At 43.9% G+C, this 17,372-nt stretch overlaps 1 long non-coding RNA gene across 1 annotated transcript; it reads left to right on the forward strand.

The window, feature by feature from the left end:
• Positions 1–1,630: 1,630 nt before the first annotated feature.
• On the forward strand, positions 1,631–3,912 carry LOC141842687 (uncharacterized). The gene is made up of 3 exons (XR_012602959.1): positions 1,631–1,867; positions 2,663–2,723; positions 3,617–3,912. It is a non-coding gene; the product is annotated as an uncharacterized LOC141842687 (long non-coding RNA).
• Positions 3,913–17,372: the final 13,460 nt, after the last annotated feature.

Genomic DNA, 17,372 nt, shown 5'->3' on the forward strand with positions numbered 1-17,372 from the left:
TCGAATTCGGCCTGAGGAGTCTGCTGAAGACTCTGCCTGAGGACTCGGATTCAGCCTGAGGACTCGACTTGAGGAGTCTGTTGAGGACTCTGCCTAAGGACTCGGACTCGGCCTGAGGAGTCGGACTGAGTGAGGACTCAACCTGAGTGAGGAATCAATTGAGAAGCCTGCTGAGGACTCGGATTCGGGCTGAGGAGTCTGTTGAGGACTCAGATTCGACCTGAGGAGTCTGCTAAGGACTCGGATTCGGCCTGAGGAGTTTGCTGAGGACTCAGCCTGAGGACTCAGATTCGGGCTAAGGAGTCTGCTAAGGACTCTGCTTGAGGACTCGGACTCGACCTAAGGAGTCTGCTGAGGACTCGGATTGGCCTGAGGAGTTTGATGAGGACTCGGATTCGGCTTGAGGAGTCTGCTGAGGACTCTACTTGAGGACTTGGCCTGAGTGAGGACTCGGACTCGGCCTGAGGAGTCTGCCTAAGGATTCGACCTGAGTGAGGACTCGATCTCGGCCTAAGGACTCGACCTGAGTGAGGATTCGGACTCGTCCTAAGGAGTCGCCTGAGCTGGTTGACTACTTCCTAGCTTAGCTGACTCCTTGCGGTGCTTGGCCGAGTGGATCGAAGTCAAATGTTAAGATTGACAGAGTGGATAGGACTCGAGCGGTGCGGCTTGATTCGGTTATAACACTCATAACATAAGCCTCCCCGCTAGTCTAGTCGAAGGAGCAAACAAGTCAACTGACTAGACCGAGTGTATGACAGACTCGATATGGTTACCTTGTAAATACAAGGCAGATATGGAGAAATAGCCCAGGTTGAATGACAAGCAATGAACAGTGCATGTGGCTCAAGGTGCGCTCAGTAAAACCAAGGCGCGTTGAGGAGAGGAGATGGCGCTTGAAAATTTCTCGACCTATCAAATTGATGGATCGATCCACCATGACATGGCTGTACTACAGCTTGCAAGCGACGCCGAATAGAAGCAAAGACATCGGAGCACAGTAGAAAACATGTGTGTGATTGGTTGTGGAGTGAGACAGGGCTTTTTCTTTAGGAAGCAAGTATCTCTGTAGAAAGCAAGAGTTGAAGACAGGGGGACCTCATCATACATGTGTACATGAGAGTGATATTGCGGTGGACAGAGAACTCGGGCATGACGCGGCATCCCGACGATCGATGTGTGCACCATCAAGGGCGGCGGTGTTGCTGTCGGCAACCCGAGTGACGTGTGCCAAATCTCGGAGGACTCGGGCGACATGTGCCGACGCCATGCATCAGGCAGTTGCAGCGGACTCGAGAGAGCGATGTGTAACCGAGCTGACAGAGTTGAAGAGTGGCAGTGGCAGAGTTGTCGAGTGGCCGAGCTGCTGAGTGGTCGAATAACCGAGCTGCTGAGTGGCAGAGTGGCTGTGTAAAATACCGAAACCTAAGAGGGGTTATTTGTAATTAAATAATAATAATAATAATACGAAATAAATAAAAATGGTTATTATAGGTAAAGGGTTAATGGATTAATGGGTTAATGGTTATTGGGTTATTGGATCTAAACCTATTAAGAAAGCCTTAAGAAACCTCTATCCTATATAAGCTACAGCGCTGCCCTATTCCTCTCCATCGCGAATCGCGATTCTGTTTCTCCCGATCGCGCCGCACCTCTCCCTCGCGCTGCCTTCTTCGCCAGCCCTAGCCACCGTCGCCCACATCTGCCGACGCCGCCGCCCTTCCTCTCCTTCCTCGCCAGCCCCGCTCCGCCGCTCCTCTGTCCGATACCGCCCATCGCCTGTCGCGTGGAGCCAGCGCCTCCTGCCGCGCCACAGCAACCACCTTCGGCTGCCACTGTCCCTTGCCAACCGCAACCTCCTTCGCCGGTAAGAAAAAGAAAAAGGGTTTCATCTTTTCTGCAACGGAGATAGGGTTTCATCTCTTAGTTCTTATGATAGTGGTTGTGGTGGCTGTGAGGATGCTAGAAACTTACAAACTGTACCATTTTATGAATTTTGAACATGATAAATTCTTTACGATTGGTTTGGGTAAATTGGTATGGTTCTGTCGTTTTAGGAATCTTAACTTTGATGACTTTTCGTGTGAATTTGGTAACATACTTGGGCAATGATTCTACTCCCATAGTTAGAAATAGTAACGGTAAATCATCATAAAAGGAATGCAAGATGAATTAGAAGAAGAATCATGTAGGACTTTTAGAATAATTCTGGTATTATGAGAAGAAGTTATAGTTGAACTAAATATTCACTAGTTTCAATGGAAGAATTGAAGGGGCCACCAATTTCATTGAAGGGTAAATTCTAGAAACATTATTTAGAATGAATGAGCTATTAACTAAGGTAATATCTAATTGATGGAGCATAAGGTGATGTCCACTGGTAACTCTTGTTAATCTCATAAAATGTATCCTTAGAAATTGTATACTTTTCTCAATTTCAATAGACAACTTTTGTTATCTTTTAATGCCATTAAATCTAATGTTGTTAGAGAATAATGAGAAATTAGATCTTAGGTTTGAGTAGATCGTTGACTATAAATAGAATTTCATAAATTAAAAGTTTGTGTAGGAGATGTGTGACGGAACTTTTGTAAGAGAAAGAGGATCTTCCCTTGTGGTATGTTCTCCTATTGCTAAGTAGAAAACATTTATTTCATTGCAGGACCTTGATCTATAGATCCTATTATACGGAGAGATTTTGATTTTGACGTGCGTCACACCAGGTGGGTACCCTGTACTTGGTCAATACAGGTGCTTTACAGTGCATGTTATTCCTGTTGTTTCCTTCTATATTGAAATTGTTGTAGTTAGCTTATTTATCCGTTGACATCTGTTGATACTCTTTGTTGACATATGCTGGTTGACCTTAGGAGTTCCTACCTATTGTTAGATGCCTCTTAACTGTTGTGATCCTGATTGCCGACATCCGTTAGAGATCTCTGTTGAACATGCTAAATGAATGTAGCTATATATTAGGATGATCACCATCCATTCATATCATTGTGGTTGTTGTTGTTGGTGGATCTTACCTGCATCATGTTGTGGTGCCACATAGGTAAGAGGTTGCACCACAGTGGGGTGCGACCAGGACTGGCTACATCGCCTCCTGCCACACTGCCCCTCCCCACTTCTCTATAGTGGTTAGTTGTGGGAGCTGACAATAGGTCATGTCTGGCCCCCAGTTCACTGAGCTCTGGGAGAGTGACTGGGACGACGAGTGCGGACAGTGACGGATATTTTGGTTACTATGGTTGCTACGGATTTGCATGCACCGTTGGTAGGTTGATAGATATATGTAGTTTACTTACTCATATGTTTTCCGATTGTTGCATTGATATGTCATGATTGTTGCATTGTGTGCCATGTCATACATGATACATGTAGATTTCTTATTCAGTTGCACAGTAGGATTATGCCTATTCTATCCTGTTGATATATCATGACTTTTACCATGATCCTTGCTGTTCCTGTTATTTGTTGTTATTACCTTCTCAGTCTATACTGGTTGTTTCTTATTTTATTCCTGCTATGTATCTTGACATGCACTTCTTTCTGTACCCACTGAGTATTTAATGCTCACCACCCAGACCCTGGGGTTGCTTTGATTTCTCCCCAGGTAACAGATAGGTACTTGGAGCTTGGAGATTTGGGTCGTCTGTTGCTGTCTCACCTCGGGAGATTTCTGTTAGTTGCATTTGGTCTGTCGTTGTCTCTAGTTATGTTTACTATTTTATGGACTTGTAGTTATGGTTCCGATTTGTTATGATTGTAGTTATGATGGTTCGCATTGTGAGTATTCGTTACTTTGGATTTTCGAGGATTTGGCTTTATTTACTTTGCATATTCTGGTTATGGTGCATGTGATAGTATTATGTGGCCGTGTAGGCCTTATTATTGCATATGTTGTGTGTGTCGTGATGTTGTTAGACGTGTTGTCCTTATTTCAGCCGCCTGTGGCTGAGTATATATGTTTGTATTAGGGGAATTGTCATAGTTACTGGGAAGATGCTGCCGAAATTTTTCGGACGGCCTTCTCGGGGCGTGACAGGCTGAGCCATGCCGAGCTGTGCAGATCTGTGATGAGCTGACAGAACTGCTGAGTGACTGAGCCGTGCCGAGCTGTGCAGACCATTTCAGTTGCGTGGTCAGGCTCACCACTGTTTGTATGATTTACTTGTCTGTGAAGTGGAAGGGAAGAGCAGTTACGTGATTGAGCTCACCACTGTTGTTTATATGGTTTGTGTGTTTGTGAAGTGAAAGGAGAGAGAGAAAGACCTGAGAGGTCATCTTAGTTGTATGTCCGAGATCATCACTACTTGCTTGATTTATTTGTTTGTGAAATAGAAAGGAACAGAGAAAGACTTGAGAGACCATATCAATTGCGTGTTCGAATTCACCATCGAATTTGGCAGTCTTTGGGGACTCGGCACGTGTTGCCAGACCTGCATCTAGCGACGCCATTGCTTATGATCGAGTATATGCGTCGACACATTATTAGGTTGGCACGGGTTCTGTAACGACCTGGCCCCTCAGCCCCTTGGGCGGCCCAACTGGCGGCCCAATTGGCGACCCCTTATATCGTCAACCGACGACCTTCGGTCGTGCCGTTACTCACTAAGTCTTTCCACCTCTGGCCAGTGGATTTTTGCCTTCCCCAGGATTCGAACTCTAGACCTCCAGGTTAAGTACTAGAGTTTATGAATCCTGGTAGCCAAGTGAGCGCCATAAATTGTTACGCCCCGGGAGACGGCTTTCCGAGAAATTTCGGCAGCATCTCCCCTGTAACAATTGACTTATCCTGTATACATACACATATATAAGGCCCACACGGCCAATCCATAACAGGCTATGGATTTATACAAGTAAAATAGAAATAAATGTGACTCACACGGCCACTCAACACATCCTACTATATATGAAATGCATCCATAAAAGTATTAACGTCATACACGCATGCATATCAATCCATCCATAAATCCGTATAGGTAACTCATATCGGAAATCAAAAATATATCGAACAGCGGAAAACTAAGTACTTGAGTGGAAAACCAATCAAGAAGTCCAATAAGTCCAAATACATGTATGCGGTATAGTAAATAAATCAAAACTCAATGGTTCGGGACTAGCAGTGTAGCTCTCCAAACGACATCAACCTGAAACAGATATACAGGTAAACAGAGTGAGTTTCAAAAGAAACTCAGCAAGTATCTAGCAGATATGTGTATAAAAGCTATCAACAGTAATAACATGTTGTACAGTCTACTGGAAGGTAAATAAGGTAGAAAATTGAACAACAGTAGATCTGTACATACCAGAGTCCGATAAACAATAGTAAGGTGAAAGGGAATCCCCAAACCAACACATAGGTATCCTGTGCATGCATGTCATCCAAGTGCATCAAACAAGTGCAGCAATCACAAACAAATGCAATAGTGTAATATGCACATGGTGCAATGCATGTCCTGGTCACCCCTGACGCCAATCGGATCAGTCACCCCTCTAGTGGTGAGGTCGCGTGGGAGCCAAAACTCGTCTGAGTACTCATCCACAGTGGTGAAGTCGTCGAGTGGGTAGGGCTGTGACCTCTGTGCACTCTGCCGTCACTGCTCCTGCGTGACCGAGTGGACAGGATGCCCTCGAGGTGTACACCTATCCTGGTACCCAAATCATAAGTGGGCGAGCAAGCTCTCATCTCCTGGTCACAATGACAGAGGAGGGATCCCTGTAATGCTACCACGCTATGAAACCACTATCCTGGGTGGCCTAGCGGAGCTCCTATCAGGGCAAGTATGCACCAACCTAAAGGTTCCACTAACCCATGAGCGGAGTGTGTGTATAAATCATATACGAGTGACGGGCTCAAACTGTGCTACCTATAATAGGAGCGACTCGACTAAAATAGGAGCAGGAGCCGATGATCACAAGACATGCAATTATACACACCTTTGGTTGGTAGCCCGCATGTAACTGACGCCGGACTCAACAACAATGGAATCCCGCACGTCAGTATGCAATATATGCAAGCATGATGTATGTCACTAGTCCATGCATCATATATCCAACTACATATCCATAAATATGATCCATGCACCACCTATCCATCTACCAGTCCAGGTCATATGCTCCAATAACCAGAATGAGGTAAAGTCTCATGTCTATCATAAACTCCGATACGAAATAAGATAAACCAAGCTAAGCATATGAACAGGTATCCGGTGGTATCAAAATCAACAGGTATCAGATAAACAAACAAGGCAAGGTATCAGATGATCTCAAGATAATGACTAACTGATATCCATAATGTGCATAAGTATCCAATACTATCAGATAGCAACAATAACTGGTATAGAAAGCAGATCTAGATATCAAGCGAAGTAAATAAGAACAAGATCATGAATTACTGATAGCTAGAAATACACATATCAATGAGACCTATCTATAAAGGATAAGTCAAGGTACCCGCCTGCCAAGATAGGTTGCGTATAATCGCAGAGAACCTCCAATAATCTCCGCAACCGATCAAATCAACTAATCAAAGTCCTACAATAAACCACATAATACTTACTATGGCAATACTGTATCAAATCACAGTAATTAAATTCCCTATTTTAATCCAACCAACCAGTCTCGAACTAATCAACAGAAACCCACAACAAATCATAATTCTAGTTAACCCATCGGATTCGACTAATCAACTCCCTTAATTTAACAGCTCTTGATTCCGCAGTATTGTAATCAGATTTAAGGCTTACCTCAAAATTGAAGTCCAACAAAGCCTTTTGTCGAAACCAACCTTCCCTGTTCATAACATTCCGGTTAAATAACCACATAGCAATCCATTGAAACAACACAGAAGATGGTCATTTGCATCCAATAATTGGAACCTTACCTTATACTCCCTAATGGATGAAGATGTTTTACTAAACCGAATGGACCAACACCACAGCTAAACCCTTGTACTGCCGACCACAGCTCAACAGAACTAAACAAGCTAGGGATCAGAATCGCGAAGAGAATGCACTGCTGGAAGAGGGAATTTGCAACCAATATGAATTGAACAGCAATAACATCTGCCGGAGAAGGAGAATACCTCAGCTTGGATTAAACCCCAAACAAGCGTCGGTTCAACTCACTGCCGGTATCCACCGATGGCTCTAACCGCCGCCTCCAGGAACTGTAGAGAAGAGAACACAATCCCGATTGAAGAAGAATCAAAGAGATCCATCCAACTTCGACTCAAGAACCAAGTATAACCAAAACCTAGATAAATCTTCACTTACCGACCGCCTCTTCCTTCTCCCTTCGTTTGCAGTCGAAACCAACAGAAATTCCACCGCCGGCCAACCAATCCAATCGAGCTCCTGATTCAAGATCCAAAGACATGAACCCTAAATCTAAGCTCAACAAAAACGCAAACCCACAAATCCAGCTCGAACTTACCCGATTCTCCTCTCCGACTCGTCCCTTTCGCCGCTGCCTCCGTCAATCCGAGCTCTTCTCAACGGAACCGAGCTCCAATCCAACCAATACTCAAGTCGCCAGCTTCCTCCATCACTCCCAGCTCCGGCGTCGTCCTCAAGCTCGCTCGATTCCGGCGGAGAAGAAGAGAGGTGTCGCGATCGGGAAGAGGCGGAAGACGCGAGGCACAGTGCCGATCGGGATTTTAACGTCGGGTTTTAATGGGTTTCGGATTCCTATAATAACCCGTTAGCCCATTAACCCATAATCCAACGAACCCAAAACAGCTGACCCGGTCAACCCAAACCCAAACCAGCCGAACCCAATAAACCCTAAACCGGTACTGTAGCAAACCGGGTTTGAATTTGGTTCGCTTGGTTCAGTGACCAAACGATCTTCGATTTGGTCCAAACAAATTTCGTTTGGTTCGTCTTCGCGAGACGAATTTTTCCGTATCCATGACAAAATTTTTTGGTATCTTACAGGTTCACCTTAATGTGGAAGAGGTGATTAATTCAACAGAAAATGAGTTAGATAATCTATGAAGTGAAGGTCGGCAGCCGTCACACGCGGCAGGCTGTCGACACACAGGCTAGGCACTATCGAGCGCGAGCGAAGGACTTGGGTGCGCACAGAGAACTCAGAGAGTGTGAAGACGATTGCTACACCTATCAACCGCTGAATAACCTCAATAAAAGCCCTTTAATTAAAGAAGCCCCTTCAATTATTGACAGTGAGATTTTACTCGGTGCTGAGCCGCTGGTTAAGCTCGGGCAGGCTGCCTCACATGCCTCGATTGTAATTTTGTCCCCTCAACCAATCTCTGGACCTGTAATTGAACTTAGCTTTATTGGTTCTATCAAGTATATTAATTGCCCACGTGATGATTTGACTGGCCGTTGATTTTGGATTCCTGTGCAGATTAGGTGAGAGATTTGTTTTGTTTTTTATGGATCGCGTTTCTTCTTACCGAGCTCGGCACCAAGCTCGGCCGCCCCATGGGTGTGTCACGTCAAGCGACGCGAGCAGGCATCCGTGACAGGTCGGTAGCAGCCAAGTCGGGAGCTCGACAGAGAACAGTTGCTATGCGTGAACGGCTAGGGAACACAACGAGGTCGGGAGCTCGGCAAGACTTGAGAAGGAGGTCAGCGTGACAGGCCGTTCATGTGGACTCGACCAAAGGCGGTGGTGTCGCCAGCCGACACCTTGGTGTGTGATGGCATTAGTCGGCGAGTCAGCAGATGTAGGAGTCACGTGTCGGCCGAACAAGGAGTCACGTGTCGGCCGAACAAAGGTGTTGCAAGGTCAGGGACGGTGGCAACAGTCAGCAATGGCATCCGATAGGCATGTCGAGCACCAGTGAACTCGGGTGACACGTGTCCATGGACAACCAGTCGATAGAGGTAAGGGGAGTCGGTAGAGAAGGACTCGAGCATGGGTCTGGCAACCGATCGTGAGGAGTCGGCAGTGGAGGACTCGAGCACGATGGTTAACGACCGCACAGAGTTGGGGAGGTCGGGAGCATAGTGTGCATAGGTCGGCGGCTGATCTGCGTGGCATGCTCGGCATGGTGGGAGGACGTTGTGATGCGTACCCTCCACGCTTCTCTCCCGACCCATGTGACACAAATAGCCCTACGACAGCCGACCTGCATGGTGTGCGCAGGTCGGCGGCCGATTTGTGTGGCATGCACAGCCACGCGTGGCCATGGCCCGGCGATGCGAGAGTTCGGCAGGGCAGTGGGCAAGGTCAACGTCGGACGCTCCCTGCGCAGCCGAGCTACCTGTGTGGCGCTCCCTAAGTTTGGTAGGGCCGTGGGCTCCCCATCAACAAAAAGCTGAGGTCCGAGAGAATAGATTGTGTAACGACAACACTCTACAGTTTTCAACAGTGTTGGATTTCTCGACGTGACAATGTGCAAACATGCACGATCACAATAGGACAATAGGAGAAAAATAAACAGAGAGGAGTTTTAAAAGAATAAAGAGGCATGGGTGCATCTTAAGATGTGATGTAAAAATAACACAGACTGTGATACTAGTGGATATTAAAAAGTAACAGTATGGGATCAGAAATTAAACATGGATAAAAATAATGGATTTGACTTACCAAACGATAGGTCATATAAGTATTGAGTGGAAATAAGTGATGAGAGGATAAAGTGAAAATTTTCGGTACTTTACTGGATTTCTTTGAATATAGATAAGGTGTAAATTGAGTTGTCCGAGTCGATAAAAAGAGGTGAGTGACTATATGTACTGTATATATGAATGAAATATCTTTTGTGCTTATCTTATCCGCTATGTTAGCGGAAAATTAATACAAAACAACATAACTGAGCTAAGGGGGAGAATGGCACCTGGAGTTCGAGAGAATAGAGGCAATAATAATCCGAAGTTAAGAATATTTTAATGTGGATGTTGCTTGTAAGTCAGGAACTTTTGCTGAAAGAAACTGCTGGTACAGACTAGAGAGAGTCTTTAGAATGCTACTGGTCCGAGACCAAGGATATATAAGATTAAACCTTGACAAGGATAATTGTCCGCTGATCCAAGATCAGGGGAACATATAGCTCAGTAGAGATTGAACTCTGGAATCGTCAGAGACTAAGGATATCATGCTTGCTAAGTACATGAGATTTCCCCATGAGAGTCGAGTTTGTCGGGAGGCTATTAAAGAGACTGATTGTTCGAGATTCTGAGCTGAGCTACTGAATGAATGAAGCCGAGAGGGCTACTGAAAAGACTAATTGCTCGAGATTCTGAGCTGAGCTACCGAATGCATGAAACCGAGAGGGCTACTAAAGAGATTGAGTATTCAGAAGATTGAGTTGAGCCACCGAATGCATGAAGCCAATAGGGCTACTGAAGAGATTGAGTACTGGGAAGATTAAGCTGAGCCACTGAACGAATAAGGTCGAGAGGGCTGAGTGCTTGGAAGATTGAGCTGAGCCACTGAACGAATGAGGTCGAGAGGGCTGTAGAGAGGCTGAGTGCTCGGAAGATTGAGCTAAGCCACTGAATGAATGAGGCCGAGAGGGTTGAGTGCTCGGAAGATTAAGCTGAGCCACTGAACGAATGAGGCCGAGAGGGCTGTAGAGAGGCTGAGTGCTCAGAAGATTGAGCTGAGCCACTGAATGAATGAGGTCGAGAGGTTGAACCCTAAAAAGGGTTGTTGGCGATCTGGATCTCCGTCCTGCGATCCAGATTCTATCCGCTCCGAAGAGCATACCAATAGAACTGTTTCAAGCACTTGCATACAAGCATTGGGAAAGAGGATGGACTTAAAATCCTCCAGCAGCCTACAGTTTCGTCAGGCCGCCTTCCACCCCGATTTTCTCATCTTCGGCACCGGCTCCTTCTGCGCCTTCGCCCTCAACCTCGCCGTCTTCTTGCTTGTTGGGAAGACCTCGGCGCTCACCATGAACGTCGCCGGCGTCGTCAAGGACCAGCTCCTCATTGCCTTCTCCTGGTCCGTCATCCGCGACACAGACACCCCCATCAACCTCCTTAGTCTCCCTGGCCTGTCTCCCTGGCCCGTCTCCCTGGTCTGTTGCCCTGACCTGTCTCCCTGGCCTGTTGCCCTTGGCCTGTCGCCCTGGCCTGTCTCCCTGGCCTGTCTCCCTAGCTCTGTCTCCCTGGCCTGTTGCCCTGGCCTGTCTCCTGGCCTGTCGCCCTGGCCTGTCTCCCTGGCCTGTCTCCCTGGCCAGTCTCCCAGGCCTGTCTCCCAGGCCCGTCTCCCTGGCCTGTCTCCCTGGCCTGTCTCCCTGGCTCTGTCTCCCTGGCCTGTTTCCCTGGCCTGGCCTGGCCTGGCCTGACTTACTTGCCTTCCCAGGCTGCATCCTTCTCAGCCTTCCCAGGTTGCTCAACTTTCCCAGCCTTCCTAGGCTTCCCTACTCCTCAGCCTTCTCAGGTTGCCCCGCGTCTCAGCCTTCCCAGGCTGCATCCTCGCCAGCCTTCCCAGGCTTCCCTACTCCTCAACCTTCCCAGGCTGCTCAGTCTTCTCAACCTTCCCAAGTTGCTCATCCTTCCCAGCATTCCCAGGCTTCCCGATCACTCAGCCTTTCTACAGGCTGCCCAGAGCTCCCTGCTCAACTCCTTCTGAGATTTCGCACTCAATGGAGGTAGGCTTCCCGCTCGCTCACCCTTTCTACAGGCACCCCGAGCTCCCTGCTCAACTCTCTGAGATTCCGCACTCAGCCGCTCAGCCTTTCTACAGGCATTATGTGCCAACCTGACTTCCTCTTGAGTGCGGTCTGGTTTCTCTGCCTGGTCTGGTTTCTTTCCCGGCCTTGCTATGCCATGCTCGGCCTTATTTTTCTCGGCATTCCCTAGCCTGTCTTGTTTTCGCTGCCTGACTTGATTTCCTTTTCCCGGCCATGCTCGGCCTTGCTTTTCTTGGCCTTCCCTGGCCTGACCTATTTTCTCTGTTTGGCCTGGTTTCTTTCCCGGACTTCCCCTGCTCAGCCTTCCCAGGCTTCCTTGCACTCAGCCTTCCCAGGCTTCCCAACACTCAGCCTTCCCAGGCTTCCCTGCTCAGCCTTCCCAGGCTTTCCCCATGTTTAGCCTTCCCAGGCTTCCCCACGCTCAGCTTCCTCAGGCTTCCTGATTCTCAGCTCAGCCTTCCCAGGCTTCCCCACGCTCAGCTTCCTCAGGCTTCCCTGATGCTCAGCTTAGCCTTCCCAGGCTTGCCTGCGATCAGCCTTCTCAGGCCTCCCTGTTTACTCAACCTCCTCAGCCATCTGTTCAAATAGCTCTGTCAGCTCGATCTGCCTAGCAGCTTAGTTAGCAGCTCAGTCAGCTCAACAATTCTGTCATCTTGACCTTGAGCTCGCTCAGTCTTACCTGACTCGGCTTTGACCTTACTTCGCCTTTAAAAAAAGGTCGAAAAAGCTAAAACACGCCTATGAATAGTGAAAAATAACTTCGGAGGCGCGAACGGAGCACTAAATGATGTCAGATGGGGTTGAAAGCGGGCTGGTACGAGTTCCACCCAGTACGAAATGAAGGTCTCTGAAAGAGCTTCGAAACGCATCCGACCGTGCCTCGTTTTGATTCCCGAGTCAAAAGTTATGGCCCGTCGAAGTTCAACTCCTCACGTGTTGTTTCAGCATAGCATCTCGTTCGGCCACTCATCCAAGGTGCTCAGTCATTCACCCAAAGTGCTCAGTCATTCATCCGGGCCCTCAGCTGCTCATCCCGGCTCTCAGCTACTCATCCGGGCCCTCTGCTCATCCCGGCACCAAGCTGCTTATCCCGGCTCTCAGCTACTCATCCGGGCCCTCAGCTTGCTCATCCCGGCTCTCAGCTACTCATCCGGGCCCTCAGCTGCTCATCCCGGCTCTCAGCTACTCATCCGGGCCCTCAGCTGCTCATTCCGACTCTCAGCTACTCATTCAAGCCACTTATCTAGGTACTTATCCAGGTCTCTTGGCCATCTCGACCACCTCGTCCCGGCCACCTCATCTCAGTACCTCAACATTTCAACTATCTCAGCAGCTCATCATCTCAGCACCAGTATGATGAAAGAGATGGTTCAATCGTTACACATAGTCCAGTCAGTCGGACTACGCCTCCTTCGACTAGACTTGATGGGGAGACTTGTGATGCCGGTGCATAAATGACGTGGCTTTTTCTCTAAGGTAAAAGTGAGGGTCAAGGGGGAGTAGAATGAGGCTGATTTGGCAAGGTTAGTCAAATGTGCTGATCAACATTTGTCTTTTGTGGATTCAACAAACTACACATGTTCCCAGACAGCCTTTATAAAGTTGTCATAGAAGATACTCTTTTTCCTGCACATAATGCCAAAAGGAAGAAAGAGAAGAGGAGATATGTCAGATTTGGTCTCCTTGTGTGCCTACATAAGGGAGAGTTCTAGCAAAGGGAAAGGGGATCATCATCTTCTTCCTCGGCATCATCTCCTTCTTCTCGCAGGAGGACTTCTTCTTCTTCTTCCTCTTTCCTCCAAGGAGGAGACACTTCTGCTCTTGGACGGGCTATGCATTTTAGGTTCTCACCTCTTCTTCGGAAAGGAAGAGCTCTTCTTCTTCTCCCTCTTGGAGGGCTGGTTTGCCTTTCTAAACTCTTCTTCTTCTTTTACATTTTCATTTATCCTTCTACGGAATACTGACTTGATCGTCGGAGTGGCCCGCCGGGACTTCCCGGCACCCCTTTCACCCTCTGTTCAAGTGCATTTCAGGTCCTCATCACCCTGTCCCTCTAACTCCGTTAGGAAGCGGACCCGTCGGATCGTTCGTTGACTGGTGGTTTGACCATCGTCGGTTTTTAGCCGAAACACCAGTTGACTGATTTGGTCAGCGACCAAATAACGACTCCTACACCTTTTGAAATCTGTCTGATTTTGTTGATTTTCAAATATCAATCGACTGATTTGCTAATAAGTCGAATTGATTCATTTTTGTACACTTCTAAAACAACACCAATTGACTGATTATGTGTATCAGTCGATTAATTACCTTGATCAGTCGACTGATTACCTTGATCAGTTGAATCGATTTGCTTCTGTTCGGTTCTGATCTAAATCAATCGATTGATACACATAATCAGTTAGATCGATTTGAGTAAAAAGATACATCTCTAAACGAACTTCGTTTTGCACCAAAGATTATCCAATTCTGATATCCGAGTCAAAAGTTATGACCTTCGAAAGTTTGTTATATCGTTTCCAACTTCTTTTGCATGCATGACACCCGGTCATCCTTGACCTGTCAAAATGTCTCGTTGCCTAGCATATGATCAACCTTGACCTGCTAGATGTCAACTTTATCGTTGTCTGACATTCGATCAATTTTGACCTACCAAGACTTCAAATCACCAAGTGTATGGTCAACTTTGATTCATTTGGCTTTCCTCTTGCCAACTTTCCTATTGGACTTCCGATCACCAAGTGTATAGTGAACCTTGATCTATTTGGACTTTCCATCTCGTGTCAAGTGTTTGGTCCTCCATGACTCACTTGGACTTCTTGTCTCGTGTCAAGTGTTTGATCCTTTATGACTCACTTAGACTTTCCACCATAAGTATTCGGTCATCCTGGACCTACTTAACACCTAACCAATATATTGATCAAATATCAAAATTCAACTTGAATCAAATCGAGATTGGTCAACTTGGTCAATCTTAATCTGAGGTTGATTGCACTAACATACGATAACTCATCTTTCTAGATAATCGGAAGTTGATCTTTAAAATATTTATTTGGGATTCCATATTTATTATTATATTTTTGAATTATAATAGATATATAGTATTTTTCATTAAAACAGTAAAGAAACAAATGAAGAACTGAAACTTGTGCTATTTTTTATTTCTTAGTTTTCTTTAGCAATAAAATAATTGTGGAAATTATAAAAATAAAATAAAACAAAATCAATTAATTGTGGAAATTGAAAGAATCTTCTTTTTTTTTTTTTCTTCGAACAAAGAAAAAAAAGAAGATAAACTAAAACTTGTCATACCATTTATGCCACAGAAAAACAAATTATGGAACAATTATTGTCCTTACTCAATTAGAATATATTTTTTTCAAACCCTAAATTATTGATCACATTTAATGACACTTTTAATTTGCAGTGAGAGGCTAGTGAGATATTTCAAATCGATAATGATTTGCTATGATAAATCATTTATGCTTGTTTAATGGTAGAAGATATGAGAACAAAAAGTAGGGATGCATATGTAGCAAACTAAATATGAAAGCATAAAAGAGGTAAAAAATTTATTGAGATAGGAAAAAATTGAAACTTGTTGTGCCATTTTGGTCATGGTTGCAATCATGCCCTCCTAATTTTTCTTATGTTTGTCAACTTCCTTAATCGATAAATTGATTGTGAAAATCATATAAAAATGAAATAAAATAAATTGATTATGAAAATTAGATATTTTCTTATTAGAATAGGGAAAAATAAATAAAGTTATTGTCTAGTTCTTGATGACTCTCAACCTCTTTAATATTAGTTAGCCTTTTTATTTTTACAATATATGTTATTAATAAATCATTTAATAGAATATTAAAGTGTACATTATAATATAAAATTATATATTTTAAATATTAATTTTTTATAACTAATTGTTATATAATAAATTATCATAAATTAATTTTCTAGAATTAATGAAAAATAATATTTATGACTATTAAGAGTTTATATATAGGTGTTCGTTGAGAAATTAAACTTAATAAATTTTAAAACTGAGTCGGTGAATTAATTAAATTTTAAAACCTTTGACAATTAATTAATTAATTTTTGTTAAAATCCCTCGGGCGGCACGTGCAACAACACAAAAAAACGCGTTCATGGACTTTGCGTCGATGATGCGGAAAATAACTACTGAAAACTAAATTAATTCAAAATTTTAATTTGATTTATTGGAAGTTTATTTTTTTTAAAAAAATATTAATTATTTTAATTAAATTGGTTCGATTTGAATTATGGAATTTAAAAATTATTAAATCGATTAAATTATTTTTTATTAAATAATAAATAAAAATTATTAAGGTTTTTTTATTTTTATTGAATAAGTTTTATTAAAAACTTTTATTTTTTAAAAAAATAATTATCTTGATTGCTATCAAATTAATTAATTTTTTTTTTAATTTAATTTTAATAATAAAAATTAATCAATTATATTTGAGAAGTTGCATAATTCTATGAGCAAAAGCGAAGTTTAAAATTCCAAATAATCATGCAACTCTTATAGAGCGAAATGGAAACCTGTAGACTATATAAACGATTACACAATTCTTAAAGGATGAAGCTGAAACTCTAAACTAAGTGGTCACATGACCCTTTTAAAAGGTGAAGCTGAAGCTAGTAATCCTGCAACTCTTTTAGAGGGTGGATTATTTAAAAGGTAAAGCTCTAAACTCGATTGTGAATTATTTATGATAGATGAATAATTAAAGTAACTCTATATAAATAACTAAGTGGTCACACGACCCTTTTAAAAGGTGAAGCTGAAGCTACTAATCCTGCAACTCTTTTAGAGGGTGGATTATTTAAAAGGTAAAGCTCTAAACTCGATTGTGAATTATTTATGATAGATGAATAATTAAAGTAACTCTATATAAATATAGCGCATTTGTTTCATGCTTTAAGTGTGGCTTTCGAGTTTACGCATTCATCGCTTCTTGGGTGGGTTAAATCTGATGAATACGATAATTGTTGGGTCTAAAGAATGTCCGTATCTCCACAATGACATGATATTGTTCACTTTGGGCCTAAGCCCTCATGACTTTGTTCTTGGGCTCTCCCAAAAGGTCTCATGCCAATGGAGATACTTTTCATCCTTTTAAACTCATGATCTTTCCCATGTGTTTTAGATGTGGGACTATGTTTGCACCCTTGCAACCCAACAATAATGATGTATAAGTGCATACATACGATATATTTTGTTACAAGTCGATTGATGGTTGTTTATTCTCGTATACAATACATCCTTCTTGGGTGGGTTAAATCTGATGAAATCCATATATATCTTCAAAACGGTATGATATTGTTTACTTTGGACCCATGTCCTCATAGTTTTATTTTTGGGTTTTACCTAAAAAGTCTCATACCAATATAGATATCTCCATCTTATAACCTCAAGATCTTTTCCATATATTTCCAACGTAGGATTTTAATTGTATCCTAACAATCTACCCTTCAAACAAAGAACCACTATGAGCCCCTCCTTAATGGTTCCAATGGACCCCTTATTGGTACGAGTTTTAACGGATCCACCCCCTTAACGGTCCCAACGAGTCCTTTACTAAGAACTCCCCAATTATAGACCTGCTTTGATCTGATGAAATCTATATATATCTCTAAAACGGTATTGTCCACTTGGGCCCACACCCTCATGATTTTGCTTTTGGACTTTACTCAAAAGACATCATACCAATATAGATATCTC

The sequence above is a fragment of the Curcuma longa genome, chromosome 12 (genome assembly GCF_044706935.1).
Source record: "Curcuma longa cultivar G26 ecotype Majalengka, Jawa Barat chromosome 12, ITB_CL_G26_1.1, whole genome shotgun sequence".
NCBI lineage: Eukaryota > Viridiplantae > Streptophyta > Magnoliopsida > Zingiberales > Zingiberaceae > Curcuma > Curcuma longa.